The sequence below is a fragment of the Triticum aestivum genome, chromosome 1B (genome assembly GCF_018294505.1).
Source record: "Triticum aestivum cultivar Chinese Spring chromosome 1B, IWGSC CS RefSeq v2.1, whole genome shotgun sequence".
Lineage (NCBI taxonomy): Eukaryota > Viridiplantae > Streptophyta > Magnoliopsida > Poales > Poaceae > Triticum > Triticum aestivum.
Window position 1 is genome coordinate 259,744,160 of NC_057795.1, and position 15,024 is coordinate 259,759,183.

Genomic DNA, 15,024 nt, shown 5'->3' on the forward strand with positions numbered 1-15,024 from the left:
ACACTCAGCTAGTCAACAGATCTAAAAGAAATTGGATCCTATATAAGCATGAGAAAGAAAGGTAAGATCTGTCAGAATATGGATACAGTGAAACAAACCACCCCAGGGCCAGTCGGATAAAAACTTAGTGGGAACAACAATAAAGGAAAAAGGATACCCGAGTTGGAAACGGTTTCCTTAAGTCAGAATATTCATACTTGTTCCCTGAGCAACCAAATCTCGAGGACGAGATTTCTTTAAGGGGGTAAGGTTTGTCACAGCCTGATTTTTGGCCCTTCCTTTTTCTTTTGTTTTTCCGAGATTTTTGCCTGAGTTTTCTTTTTCCGTGGCTTTGTGGTATGGAAACTAAAGAAGATGACCTCTTCTTTGCTTCTAGAGTGGCTTGCCATTCCCAAATCTTTCCCTAGACCCTGACATTTCCATCCTAGCCCTAATCCCAATATTCTTTTTATTGGGAATATTCCTTTTCTATCAAAGGAATAACTCCTATTGCCCTAGGTTGTGAAGCAACCTATATTTCCATCACTCCTAAAATTCCCAAATAATTCTCATAAATTGTTTGGGTCATATTTTGATCAAATATGGCAAAAAAATTCATTGACATGTTCAAAAATAATTCTCCAAGAATTCATTTCCCATTGTGCCCTGAATGGCACTTTGTGAAGGAAGTGTCATTTATATTCCTCCTATTGACTCCCAACCTTTTTGGGCATGTTTATATGTCCAAATAATTGCCCCATGAACAAGTTCAAATTTATTTGCCTAGCCAATCTTCCTCAGTGAATTTTCAAAGTTTCAGCCAGACAGAAGGCTTTGTGAAGGAAGTACTAGCTAGGAGTATCCAAATAAGTTGAGCTTTTGCACACTCCTTAATATGCTCATATTAAACCCTTCCACCCATTTGCATCCCTATACAATCATCTATGTGAGCACAGGAGAAAATTTTGGATTCTGGCATTATTTTCAGGTTGTGAAGCAAGTATATTTTATATTGCTTCAAAAATCTTGATAAATTACCAGATCATTCTTCTACCCATAAAACATCCCTCCACCCATTTTGGCATCATTTCATGGATCCATTTTACAACCATAATTGTTTCAAATTTCTCTCCAGAGGAGATGTTTGTGAAGCAAGTACCATTTTGGCTTTGCCAAATGGTATGATACTTTGTGAGCATCTTCATATTACCTAATGACTAAGCCTTGACCAATATAAGCCCTAGGTGACACTACATGTGAGTGCTCCATCATGATCTTCATTTCTGACCAGATTACGTGGTTGTTAAGCAACAACATTAAATCTTTATCCATTTACCCTCCCAACCTCGAGGATGAAAGTCCTTCTTTACCTCAACCTCCCAGACAACTCCATTTGACCCAATCACATGCCTGTTGAGCAGCAGTACACGATCAAGTTTACTACAGTAAACTTTAGGTGTTAACTACCATTTAACCGTGTCACTTTTAACCAAACTACTACCACAGCTGCAACCTCCCCAGTAAGGACAAGCCCCGAGACATAGTTTTACCGGCCGTGTCCCACTGTGAGCACTAGTGCACGCGGTGACCATCGTTTTGGCATGCAGTGTGCGTGGCTAGAACGTCCTTTGTGCTCGGGCCCCTCTCCTTCTCGGCGTCTTCGCGCTCTTGAGCATGTCTAACCGTTTTACCGCATCATCGCCGTCCTCCTGGAGCCTTCTCCCCCTCTGACAGCCCCTGCGTCAGCTGTCGTCGCCGCATGCCCATGGGCGCACTATGGCCGACTGAGCCTTAATGGCGCTCGGCTTCTTCCTCCTCGTGTCCTCGAGCGTTGCTCGTCTCCGTGACCTCTGCAGTTCGTCCGCACCCCCCTTCGTCGCCTTCCCCATACCTCCCACCATGCTCGCTGGCCGTCGCCAGAGCCTCGGCCGGACGTGCACGACGTCACCCGAGCCCATATCCTCCGCCCCGCCTATAAATGGCCACCCCCGAGGCCGTCCGAGCACTCCAGCAACCTCCCCCTCCTCCACTAGCTCTTCCCAGCCCCTTGCCCGAGCTCTAGGAGCTCTCCTGCCCGCCATCGCCGCCATGGCCGTCGCCTCTGCCCTCACTCGATTTGGTCGAGCCCGAGCCCCCATCCTCCTCTAGCCACCACCATCGCCTTCCCCACACTCCGGCGAGTCTCCCTGCCCTTTTCCCCGTCGCCAGAGCCCCTCCATGTTCGTGCCCGATCCCAGCCGAAGCCCCGTCCGCCGCGGTCACGTTCCCGCCCTGCCCGCGTGTCCCTAACGTGTGGTGGTGGGACGGGGGCGCCTCGTCGTCCCGAGCACGCCGGCGGTCTAAGCTCCGCCGAAGGTGGCCTGAGTGGCCAGAGCGAGCGCCGGCGCTGGTGGCCTCTCCTCTGTTCTGCGTACGGCGTCAGGGGAGGGAGAGAGGAAGAAGAGAAGAGAGGAGAGAGAAGAGTGGATAAGGTGGGACCCACCTGTCAGCCACACAGGAGCCGGGCCCGCCACTGCCACACTGGATAAGTGGAGACGTAAACCACCGAATACGCTTTCCAGTTTTCTGTTTTGGCCCAGTCTGTAAAATAAATGTTTACAGAGAGGTCCCTCATAGTAAAACTCTTATAACTTTTTAACTGTAACACCGTTTGAGGTGAATCCAACGCTCACTTCTTTGTTTCGTCAAGCCCTTTCTATTGGTGTCACTTTAATTATGTGTTGGCATACTGAAAATGACCATTTTGCCCCTGCCCTTAACCAGCCCCCTCCGGGAGAGAATGTTTTCCGGTGATTCTTTCCGCGGCTTCACCGCACTTCTTCCCGGTGCCTTCTTCATCCCCAGGCAAGCCACAATACCCACTTGCATGATAGTCATGCAATAGCCATGGTTTTAAACTTGAATATTTAATAAATGTTTGCTTGTTGAAAAGATGGTTATCGTTGTTCCGGTGATGTTCGGATTTGCATGTTCACTTTTGTGCTCTGTTGTCTTATACCCTGTGATCATGTTATACGTGCTAGTATTACATTTCATATGTTTATGCTTGTTAGTAGTACATGTTGATGTTGTAGATGTTCATGCTAGTCGGTATGTGATGCTCAGTGGATATGATTTACTGTTGATATGGTGCAAAGTTATGTGATGCTCTCATGATGATGTTGATATCATGTTCATGCATTTTATCATGGCTCAGCATATTGGCATTCTAGTTAACCGGATTAAATTGAACTTGAACACCTGTTGGCTAAGTCATGGTGCCGATGAATCGATGCTGACCAGTGCAACCACGCTTACCGGTATGGGACGTTCCTAACTGGGTCTATGTCGTGCCTCTCGCCGCTGCCTCCAATGAGGGAAGGTTTTCGGCGTGCTGTACCCTTGCCCGTTTGGCAAGCATAACCTTGTGTGCCAGTTGTTGAGTTAGTTTTTGGATCCGTGTCCCTGTGTGGGACGGGCCACGATGGTGGTTGTTGTGTCTGGAGGTAGGCACGGGGCCACCCATGACTTAGCTCAGTGAGGAGTGAGTCGGAGTGGCCGGGAGAATGTCATGGCAGTAGATCGGTTTTGTCGGTACACCGTTGGTCCACACGAATGGGAGTGCGAGGCCATGTCGTCGTACCGTTGTAATAATAGAAGGCTGGTTTGTTCTATGCTAAGCAGTGTCGTATTCCAGAAGACTTCTCCTCGATCTCTGGGCTGGAATACGGGGCGTTCCGGTTTTCTCTGAGCCGGGGTACCACAGCCGCAGCCTATTCGGGCGCGCGTTTTCCCGTGTCTTCAGCCATCTTCAGAACACCTACCCTGACTTTGACTTTGACGCCGCCATCGCTCTGGTGCCCGAGGCCATCCGGGGCAACCTGGCGCGGTGGGTGGAGGACAACATGGATGCGCTTGTTAGGGCCTTTGCTACCGACGATGACGGGGTGGTAGTTGCGGCCGACGAAGGCGACATGGTCGATGATGGTGACGGCAGTGCCGGTGATTGTGATGGCGATGCTAGTGATAGCGACAGCGGTGCCAGCGATGCATCTGCAGGCGACCCGAGGGACGCGGTGAGTGATATGTCTGACTGATCCCGTGTTTCTCTGCTGTTTATCCTACATACAGAAGCTCGGGCACGACCCCAAAGGTTGTAAGAGCATTTTGGGAGGGGATGCCCCTCATGTAAAATGATTGCCGTCCCTATGCTTTCAGGGCCAATGTTGAATATATGCTTCTATGAGCCTATGGGCCCTGCGGCGAGCTAGTTGTTGTAATTTACCTTTAGCCGGGACAAGTCCTGAACCGGTTCGTGAGGTCGTTAGTTTCCGAGGATCCCCTTAGGGACCTACCGACCCGGTCGAGAGGGCCTCACGAGAGCAAGTGTCGGCCGTAGTATGGCATGCGTACAACGTACGTGCGTTTCGCCCAGCCCCGCCCACGAGGGGCTCACGAGGGGGAGGCAGCCGGTGCGAACTCCAAATTTAGGCAGGAACTAGAATGCAAGAAATCACACGCAAGAGAGAAGTCACCCTCCCCGCGCACACAAATGAAAATTCAACTACAACTTAAATCCGAAGCAAGGAAGCAGGACTACAGAAAGGGAGTCAAAAAGCAAATGGCCGCGTCCAACGCCTAGTCTATCTTCATGTCTGCTCACCAATATGGAGCTAAGTGCTGCCACTGGGCGTGGGAGGGAGCCCCCATGGCCTGAGGGCGGCGCTCTTGAGGCTCCGGGGCGTGTACCTTCATATCGCTAGATGAGGGCCCCGCCTTGCACCACCCTCGACCACCATTGGCGGCGACTGGAAACCAGGACAACGCCAAAGGGGCAAAGGGGACGCCAGCGGCGCCCTCGGCGACCACGGGTCTTCTGCCAGGGGTAGGCTTTGCAGCACCTCCCCGGTAGAGTGCCTACCTCCGGGTGATGCCTTGCTCCATGCACCGTGGGGAGGGCCTTGCTCCTGGCCCCTCTCCCGCAGCCCCCAGTGCGCTCCTCCTGGTGGAAAGGAAGCAGCTGAGCTGGGGCAGCCACCTGCTACTGTGACCTGACCCTCCTGTGACCCATGGTTAGCATAAGCTTGCTCCTGAGGAATTAGTGGTACCCGGTAACTACTGCTGCCAGTGCGGTTGGTGAGGCTCCCTTGAGGCTCCTAGAAGGGCTCGGCTTCTGGTGTCTCTTGCACCCAGCCTGGCCCGAGGAACGAGCCAGGGTTGTCTTCCAGTGCGTACTCCCATTCCACCATGCGGGGAACGTAAGCCTCCGAAGCCGCCACCTCGAAGACTTCATTGTAGTGCTCCACACTCCATGTCGCTCGGCCTAGCGCGCCGTCTTGAGGATGGTAGGGCAGCGGCCCGCTCGGGCCATAGGAGGCAGGGTGCATGCCCTCATTCACCGATGGTGGTGTGGGTGCGGCCTGGCGTCCGGCGCCGATGGTTGAGCTGGTGTTGATGAAGCCTTGGGGCGTGCTTTGGGGCACGCGGGCACGGAGAGGTCCGTCGTGTGGTCCTGCCAAGGCCCGGGGTGCAAGCTAGAAGCAGAAAGGCGGTGCCCCCGAGGCCGCGATATCCAGGAGCTCGGCAACGCGCTCCAACAATGCATCCTGGCTGCTCTCCATCATCCTGCACCGCAGCAGCTCCCGATCCACAGTGAGTGCAGCTCTCATGTTTGCTTGTTCCCGTCGGGTGTGTGGCGCCGTGGCTGCTGCGTGGCTTGAGGCCCTTGCGGCTGCCCGCACCTGCCGCGGAGTAAGGGCGGGCGATGTGTGACCGCGCCGCCCGCGCTCCATAGCGTTCTACGGTGCGCGGGCTGCCTAGGACATGGGGTTGAGGTCTTCTTGGGCAGGCGGCGTTGCCCGGGCTGGCCAGGTTGCCCAGCGGGCAGTGCTGGTCATCGGGTCACCAGACATCGAACTCGCGGAGTGTCACGGGCTAACTGGCAGAAGGAAAGCTCTGGCACACCCCTACCTGGCGTGCCAAATGTCAGATTTAGGGTTCCGGCAAAACCCTTGAGGTTCAAACACTGGGGTGCACACGAAGATTTCCCCCTACGGAATCTCGCTCTCAGCCTCGCCGCGATCTCTAAGCTTAGCTCGATGAACTCACAACACAAGAGACACAAGATTTATACAAGTTCGGGCCACCGTTGTGGTGTAATACCCTACTCCTGTGTGGTAGTGGTGGATTCCTCTTGGGCTGATGATGAACAGTACAAGGGAAGAACAACCTCCGGAGGAGAGGTGTTCTTGAGCTGGTGTGGTGTTCCACTTGTTCTGGTTTCCGGTCCCTTTCTACTGTGGTGGCTAGTCCTATTTATAGAGGCCCTGGTCCTCTTCCCAAATATTGAGCGGGAAGGGATCCAACAACGGCCAATTTGAAAGGGGACAACTAGTACAAGCTATCCTGACCAAAGGTGGTCTTCTCCTGTCAAAGGCGCCGGTGGTGACACCGTCTTGGGCTCCACGATGACCTCTGTCCTGTCGTCCTGCTGGTCTTGGTCTTGTTGCACCGATATTGAAACCTTTGCCTGATGCCTCAGTACTCCGCGCCTGCTCTTGCCCCCTTAGCACTAAAGGTGAAACGAGGACACTACGCGCGCTGGCGCCCGCCTGTCCTTGGTCGTCATGGCTTGCATCATGGCAACCTCATGAGGTACCCCCTGCCTTGATCTCTCCGCCCCCTCACGAGCCTGCCTGGTGAGGCCGCTCCTGAGGAGGTCTTGTGTCATCCGCCTCGCGAGGCTTGGCCCCTCGCGAGGATCTTGAGTGTTGGTTGATGAGGACGGGCCGTACTGGGCCACTGGTGGAGCCATGCCATAGGTGGCAAGCAGGCAAGTCTGGGGACCCCCGTTCCCAGAACGCCGACAGATGTATTCGCTTGGGAACCCAAACACCTGGCTGGGGTCCCAAGGGGGATAATCGAGCACGACCTAAGGGTATGTCCAAATGTGCGGCCATTGAAGCAGAAGGCTCGCCGCCAGTCCACCGAGAAGCAGGCCTTCATCGTCTAGGAGACCCGTAAGCTACAGGCCGCAGGGGTCATCAGAGAGGTACGATACCCGGAGTGGCTGGCAAACCCCGTCATCGTCCCCAAGAAAGGAGGGAAGGAGCGCATGTGTGTCGACTTCACCAACCTCAACAAGGCCTGCCCGCAAGATCCTTTCCCGCTCCCTCGCATCCACCAGATCATCGACTCCACCGCCGAATGCGACCTATTGTGCTTCCTGGATGCCTTCTCACGCTACCATTAGATCATGATGGCCGTGCAGGATACGGAGAAAATGGTGTTCCTCATCCCTTGCGGGGTGTACTGCTACACCCGCATGCCCTTCGGGCTGTGTAATGCTGGGGCAACCTTCCAGCAACTGAAGCATATCGCCCTAGGCTCGCAGCTCGGGAGGAACGCAGAGGCCTATGTTGATGATATAGTGGTGAAGTCTCGGGAGGCCGGGACCCTAAGGAGATCTGGAGGAGACGTTTGCCAGCCTGCAAAAGGTGGATGGTCGGCTTAACCCTAATAAGTGTGTGTTCGGGGTCCCCTCCGGCAAGCCGTTGGGTTTCTTGGTGTTGCACAGAGGGATCAAGGCCAACCCAGAGAAGGTCAAGGCGATAGAGAACATGAGCCCCCAACAGCCCCTGAAGGAGATGCAAAAGCTGGCGGGCTGTGTAACCTCACTTGGGCGTTTCATTTCCAAGCTGGGGAGCAAGCCCTCCCATTTTTCAAGATGATGAAGAGGAAGGAGCCATTTGAGTGGACCCCAGGGGCGGACGCAGCCTTCCAAGACCTCAAGAGATATTTGACCAGCCCGCCAGTGATGGTGGCACCGCACCTTCTTGAGCCCTTGGTGCTCTATCTGGCAGCCACCCCTCACTTGCCCAGTGCCGCCCTGGTAACACTAAGGAAGGAACGGTCGATCAAGAAACCTCAGCAGGATGCACAACCACCAAGCAGGGCACATCACCCTCAGGACGATGCGTCTAGGGCCTCGACTGACCCGGTGGTCGATATTCCTCCTAAGGCCACGATTGACCCCACAGCCACCAAAGCTCCTGAGGACGGGCCTCATGAAGCCATGGAGGACCCGCACCCTTGCGAACAAGACTCCGCTGATACCCCCCCCCCTCGTCAAGCACCCTGTCTACTTCATCAGCACGGTACTGAGGGAGGCCCGGGCATGCTACCCCATGCCTTAGAAGCTCCTGCTCGCACTCCTGGTCGCCTCTAGGAAACTGCCCCACTACTTTCAAGGCCACCCCATCAAGGTTGTTTCGGCGTACCCGCTGGAGAGGGTACTCCGGAGCCCAAATGCAGCTGGGCGGGTTGCTGAATGGAACATCGAGCTTCAGGCATTCCATCTTGAGTTCAGCACCACCAGTGTCATCAAGGGTGCGGCCCTCGCGGATTTCGTGGCCGGGTGGACTGACATTCCCGACCATGGAGTAGGCGAGGACTGCTCCCTCCTGCTAGGTGACGAGGAGCCAGACGGATGGATCATGTACTTGGATGGGGCGTTTGCGCGACAAGGCACAGGAGCGGGGCCCGTCCTCATCTCGCCCACCAAGGATAAGCTCTGCTACGCGGTGCAACTCAGCTTTCAGCAGGGTGAGAAGGTGATGCGAAGCATCCCATGTTCATCCACATGTACACTCTGACTACTCTCTAAACCCCAAGAGGACATATGACGAGACCTTGAACAAACGCCATTGGACACAAGGTGAACTCGCTCCTCTCCGAACCTTCACTTTCTACATGTGAGACATGGCTACTACCTCCAACGTGTGTGCTATGCATGATCAGGTACTTAGAGGAAATCCATGGAGCCACCACAACCAACGGAAGAGATAGCGATGATGCCAAGTACAAGGATCAAGAAGAAGAGCTGCTTCAGAAGCTACAGGATCCGAACGACCGGACCGGCCCGGACGTCCGACCCCTGGAGGTCGCTACAGCCCCAGGAAGACAGGCGAGCAGAAGCTACAGCGGCCGGACGTCCGACCAGGATCGGACGTCCGACGACTCCTAGGCTCCGGACAACCGGCCCCCTCCGGACGACCGTGCCAGCGACTACATAACCAAAATTACGGACATCCGAGAATCTCTGGACATCCGGACCTCCGCGAGCCTCCGGACGACCGACGCCTTACGAACGTCCCGACCCCTGGCTGTGTCCAGTTGCGGGCTGAGGCCCATGTACCCCTTCACTTCGCCCCTCTTTTGCACTTAGACTATAAATAGACCTCCTCCTCCTCCTAGAGAGGGTTAGCAAAGGATTAGCTCATTTGAGATAGAGCTTTGCTCATCCATACGGATCTCCTCCTCGTGAGAGACCGCGACCTCTTTTGGAGAAGATCCACCATGGATTCAAAACCCCTTTACGGGAAGATCCCTCGTGGATTCAAGACCTCCTCTCGAAGATGAGCTACCGCCACTTGTATCGTCCTTTGTTGGATTTGGACCGTGAATCTCTTTGTGTTCCTTGGATCTAGCACATGTGTGATCATATTCGTGTTGGTTGAGAGTTTCTCTCGTTTTCCCCCGTGATTTCCCTCGTGTTCTTCTGCGTGTTCTTTGTGTTCCTCGTAGGGGTCCTCTCCAAACATGAAAGATCGGCCCCTAGGGTTCCGCCCTACATCATCTTGGTATCATGAGCCACATTGATCACGTTTTTGGAGCCCCTACCCCATGTTTTCTAGCCTAATTTTGTTGTGTTCTTCCCCAAATCCGAAAATCCCCACCAAAAATAGCCCCAATTTTTTTTGTGATTTGTTGGTTTGATGATGTTATTTTGATCTTTGATCCATGGATTTACTTGGTTCCGAGTGGATCTAGCATTTCCCCAAGTTTCACAATCTTTCATCCACAAAATCTCATCAATTTTGACCCCGAAATCTCCATTTTCCGCCCAAAATCGCGCCCCCGAACTCGCATCTCGTGTTGACCCCGACCACCGGACGACCGATGTTTTACGGACATCCAGACCCCCCTCGAAGCCCTGGACGTCCGCAACTCTCCGAACGACCCGAACCAGCATTCTAGAATAGTTTTTACGGATTTCCGAGCCCTCCCGGATGTCCGACGACCGGACATCCGACCTTTCCCGGACGTCTGACGACCGGACATCCGACCTTTCCTGGACGTCCGTAACCTGTAGTTTCAGACTTCGGCTGATTTTTGTTTTGTCCATAACTAATTCATCCGAACTCCGATTTTGACGTTCTTTAGGTCGTTTTGAAGCCATTGAAATCCCCCATCCCACAAAAATACTACAAAAATCATTTGACTCCATCAAATTTTCCACAATTTGGCAAGTTTGCCTAGGCCTTCCACTATATCATCGGCATAGCCACCACCGACTTCCGCAACCTAACCCATTTTGTTAACCATAGCATTAGTGGTTGCTTGAGTAGTGATTCAAGTCTCCTAAGGTGTTTCAGCTACTTAGGGACAATTGCTTCTTCATCAACCACCACCACCGCTTCCGCATAGGCTTGCCCACCATACATTTCGCCACCCCATCATAACCCAATTTTGTTTGAGCTTGTTTGAGTTGTGGTTTGTGTCTCCTAAGGTGTTTTGGCTACTTAGGGATGGCAACTTCAACATTGACTCGCATAATCCATCATCCCACTTCCGCATTGCCTAGTGCAAAACTACCACCGCTTTCCGCTACCACCATTTGACATTTGCCTTTGGAGATTTTGAGTTTGCGTTCTTTCCATTTCCTAAGGTGTTTCGGCTACTTAGGGACGAGTCTCCATCATCTTGGTATCTACATCAAGAACACCACCACTTATCATCACAAAGGACGGTAACCTCAACGACACCATTGTACATTCCACTTGCAATTGCATCGATAACCTCTAGCCCATTTTGCGTTACTTTCCTATCGAGACTAGCCATTTGAGTATTGCCGGCTGAAAGCACAAGTGCTCCCTAGGTGGTTTTGGTAATTAATGTCAACATATCTCTTGTTGGACTAACACTTTTATCTAGTATTTTTCAGACAAGTTCAAAAATGGAGTGGCATGGACTAAAGGATGTGGGAACTCCTTCAAGATGCTAAGTACAAAGGATTGGCTCAAGCTTCAAGCTCAAGACTCTTCATTTTACATTTCAGTGATCCAAGATCACATTGCGTCTATAGGAAAAGCCAATACTATCAAGGAGGGATGAGGTGTTGCTTAATGAGCCTCTTGCTTCAAGTGCTTAGTGATATGCTCCAAAAACTCCTCAACCACTTTCTCACATCCACATATGTCCTAAACCTAAAGTCAAACTCGGCCTCACTGATTCATTCTATCCGGCGCCACCGAGTTTGGATGTCTTAGCCACTGCCACAAACCCTAAGGAAATAGGTTTCACCGATAGGGATCTCGGTCTCACCGAGATGGGATTGTAATCTCTCTATGTATGTCCATTACCAGAATCGGTCTCACCGAATTTGTGTAATCGGTACTACCAAGATTACAATGCAAACTCTCTGGTTAACTTATTAGTAAAATCGGTCCCACCGAGTTTGCGTAATCGGTCCAACCGAGTTTGCCTGACCAACTCTCTGGTTAGCTTGTTACCAAAATCGGTCCAACCGAGTTTGTGTAATCGGTCTCACCGAGATTACGTTATGCCTTAACCCTAACTGAATCGGTCCTACCAAGTTGCATTTCGGTCCCACCGAAATCCCTAACGGTCACATTATTTGCTAAATCGGTCTAACCGAGTTTCTCAATTCGGTCCCACCGAGTTTGGCAAGTTGTGTGTAACGGTTAGATTTTTTGTGGAGGCTATATATACCCCTCCACCTCCTCTTCATTTGTGGAGAGAGCAATTAGACTGAACCTACACTTCCAGCATCCTATTTCTGAGAGAGAACTACCTACTCATGTGTTGAGGCCAAGATATTCCATTCCTACCATATGAATCTTGATCTTGTAACACCCCCAGTGTCATGCTACAGTAATCCCCTGTTAATGGTGCCATGTCATCATGTTACTGTTGCTAACCTTCACTTGATCCAAATCACAATTCAAATTCAAACCCAATCTAAAGTAAAAAAATTTCATTTTTGTCGCACCTGAGAACTAAAATGTTCATTATGTGGGAAGTATTCTTTTGGTAATATTGGTGGTGAACCAACATTTTTGCAAAATGTCTAAATGGCCTAAAATTAGCTAAAATAGAAAGTTAAAAAAAAACTAAAAGAAAAGAGGAGGTGGGAGAGAGAGAGAAGCCCCTGACCCCATCCCCCCTTTTCCCCACTGGGCCTCGACCCCGCCGGCCCAGTCGACCATCCCACATGCCGGCCCAATCTCCCGCTCCCCTGGACTATTAGGCCGCTTCCCCCCCCCCCCCCCGTAACCCTAACCCCCCCGCACGAACCCCCCCATTCCTCCTCGTTCCCCACTCCCCCCTCCCTCACCCGATCCTGTATGGATCTGGATCGGGGAAGATGCCCCGGCCCCGTCCAACGCCGCCGCCGCCCAAAGACCCCCCTTCCCCCTCGCCGGATGCCTCTCCTTCCTCCACTCCTCCCCCTCTCTCTACTGGATCCGGGCGACCCACGTCGCCCCTGACCATGCCTCCCCGACCACCTCCACGGCGACCCTCGCGTCTGCCCCGACGGCAGCCGGTGCCCCCGTCGCTCGACGCCGTTCGCCGTCGCCTGCTCACCCTCGCGCCGGACTGCCCCGTCCCCGCCTCTCCATCGCCGGCCGACCCCAAGCCTCGCCGCCCCCGCTTCTCTCCATCGCTGGTGAGGCCCACGGCCTCCGCCTCCCCTTTTCCTCCCGTCGCCGCGCACTGTACCGTCCCCGCACGCGCCCCCTATCGCGCTCGTCGCGCCCAGGCGTCGTCCTACCTATGGTCACCGTCCCGCACTTGCCCGGTGGCCGTGCTCACCGCAGGCGCTGACCGCGCCGTTGCTCGCCGTCCGCCCGCGCCCCGCAGCCCCTATCCGGCCAACCGCCCTCGTCCGTGCCCAGCGCCACTCCGCCGCGCCGTGCACTCCGGCGTCCGACGCCCGGTGCCCGCGCCCGCACCCCCTGGGGCCTGCGCCCAAAACTTTGAGAAAGTTAAACGAAACGAAAAATGTATTTGTAAAAAAATAAATAAATAATAGTAATTAAATTAATTAATTGATTAACCTAATTAATCATGTTAATTAACCTGTTAACTACTTAATTAGTTTAAACTAATCCTGTTAGTCAAATAGGCAGACAACGACAGGGGGCCCCACCCCCTGTTGACTAGTCAAGCATTGACTAGTCAACTGGGACCCCCTGGACCCACAAGTCATCCCTTTGGTACACTTTTGTGTGCACCGATCTGGGTGCACCTAGCTTTTAACCTGTTTTTTTTTGAATTAAAAGTAATTTCAGGAATTGTTTAAATCTTTGAAAATTAATATCAAATAATCCGTAGCTCGGATGAAAATACTTTGTATATGAAAGTTGCTCAGAAAAATCCAACGAATCCGAATACGCGGTCCGTTCATATGTCACATGCCCCTAGCATGCTGAACATGGAACTTTCCCCCTCCGGTCATCTGTCTGACACAGGTCCGGAACCGGGAACACCTTCCCGGTTGTTTTCCCCCTTCACCTTTAACGTCTAGGACCGCGTTAGAGCACGCTTAGCGCTACGTATCGTCATGTCATGCTTAGTGTTACCTCTGTTTGCTATGTATTTACTGTTTCTTCCCCCTCTTCTCTCCGGTAGACCCCGAGGCCGCTGATGCCCCGGTGACCGACTACGTCGTCGACAACGACCCCTCCTTGCCAGTCAACCAGGCAAGCCCCCCCTTTGATCATCCCGATATCGCCCATTCCTTTCTCCCATGCTTGCATTAGATTTTGCTACTGTTATTGTATGCTCCTATTCTGATGCATAGCCTGCTTTTGTACCTGTTATTGTACCTTACCGGCTTATCCTAAACTGCTTAGTATAGGTTGGTTAGTGATCCATCAGTGACCCCCGCCTTGTCCCGACTGCCCCGCTGGATAATCAGAAGACCCGATTAACGGGATCGAAGACCAGGCCCCGACACCGCACATCACTTTCCCCTTAGTTGCTCGACACTACTGGGTTACTATCGAGTGCCGAGGGTGAGACCTCTACAGCACTTCTGATGTTAACCTGTAATGTAGCTATTCGGTCGTGGTCATCGAGGGTGATTTCCTCTTTAACCACTTCCGATACGACTCTGTCGTGCAACCCCTCAAGTGTGAACCTCGAGGGTGATTCCTCTACGTTCACCTTGATGATTACATTGAGTGGAACCCACCGAGGGTGATTCCTTGGGTTTTCCTCTTGATGTTTGGACACACGGATACTTGGACTTTACAACTGTTACTTGGAAAGTGATGTGGAGACGGGTTGACCTGGAAGGTGCCCGTGAGATAATTACGAGGCGTGGCCGGGCATTCTTAGCCCTTGCCGCAAGTCCTCGAGACGGGGCAACGGGGTCACCACTTTCGTGAGTCTCTGTTTGTTACCGCGCGTTCCTAATCCACTACGATTTGGATATTTGATCCGAGGGGCCTCTGGCCTGATAGCACTAACCATCACGTGGGCATAGTATGGGCGTTCTGCGTCGTGTACATCAGCCGAAGCTTAATAGACGTCAGCGATGGAGCGGCGCGCGCCGGGTTGGACTGGTAAGCTCCTGCCTTTTTAGGGAGGTAGCTAGGTCTGCTCACCGGCCGCCCACGCAACGTGCAGGAGTTCCCGGGGAGATGGCCCATGACCCCTGGGGGCATAGGTTTAGTCCGGCGTGCTGGCCTCTCTATTCAGCCTAGGTCGGGTTGCGGCGTATTGTTTGGCCGAGGCCGGGCATGACCCTGGAAAGTGTGTCCGGCCGGAGTCAATCGAGCGTGGTGGGTAAGTTGGTGCACCCCTGCAGGGAAGAAAACATCTATCGATAGCCTGTCCTACGGTAACGGACACTTGGAGTTGTATCCCGATCGATACAACTAGAACTGGATACTTGTGATGAGAACTGGATGGTGATGAGGTTTTGATTGTGATGATAACTGGATAGTATGGCTCTGGGATTGCTTTCTCGCAGGG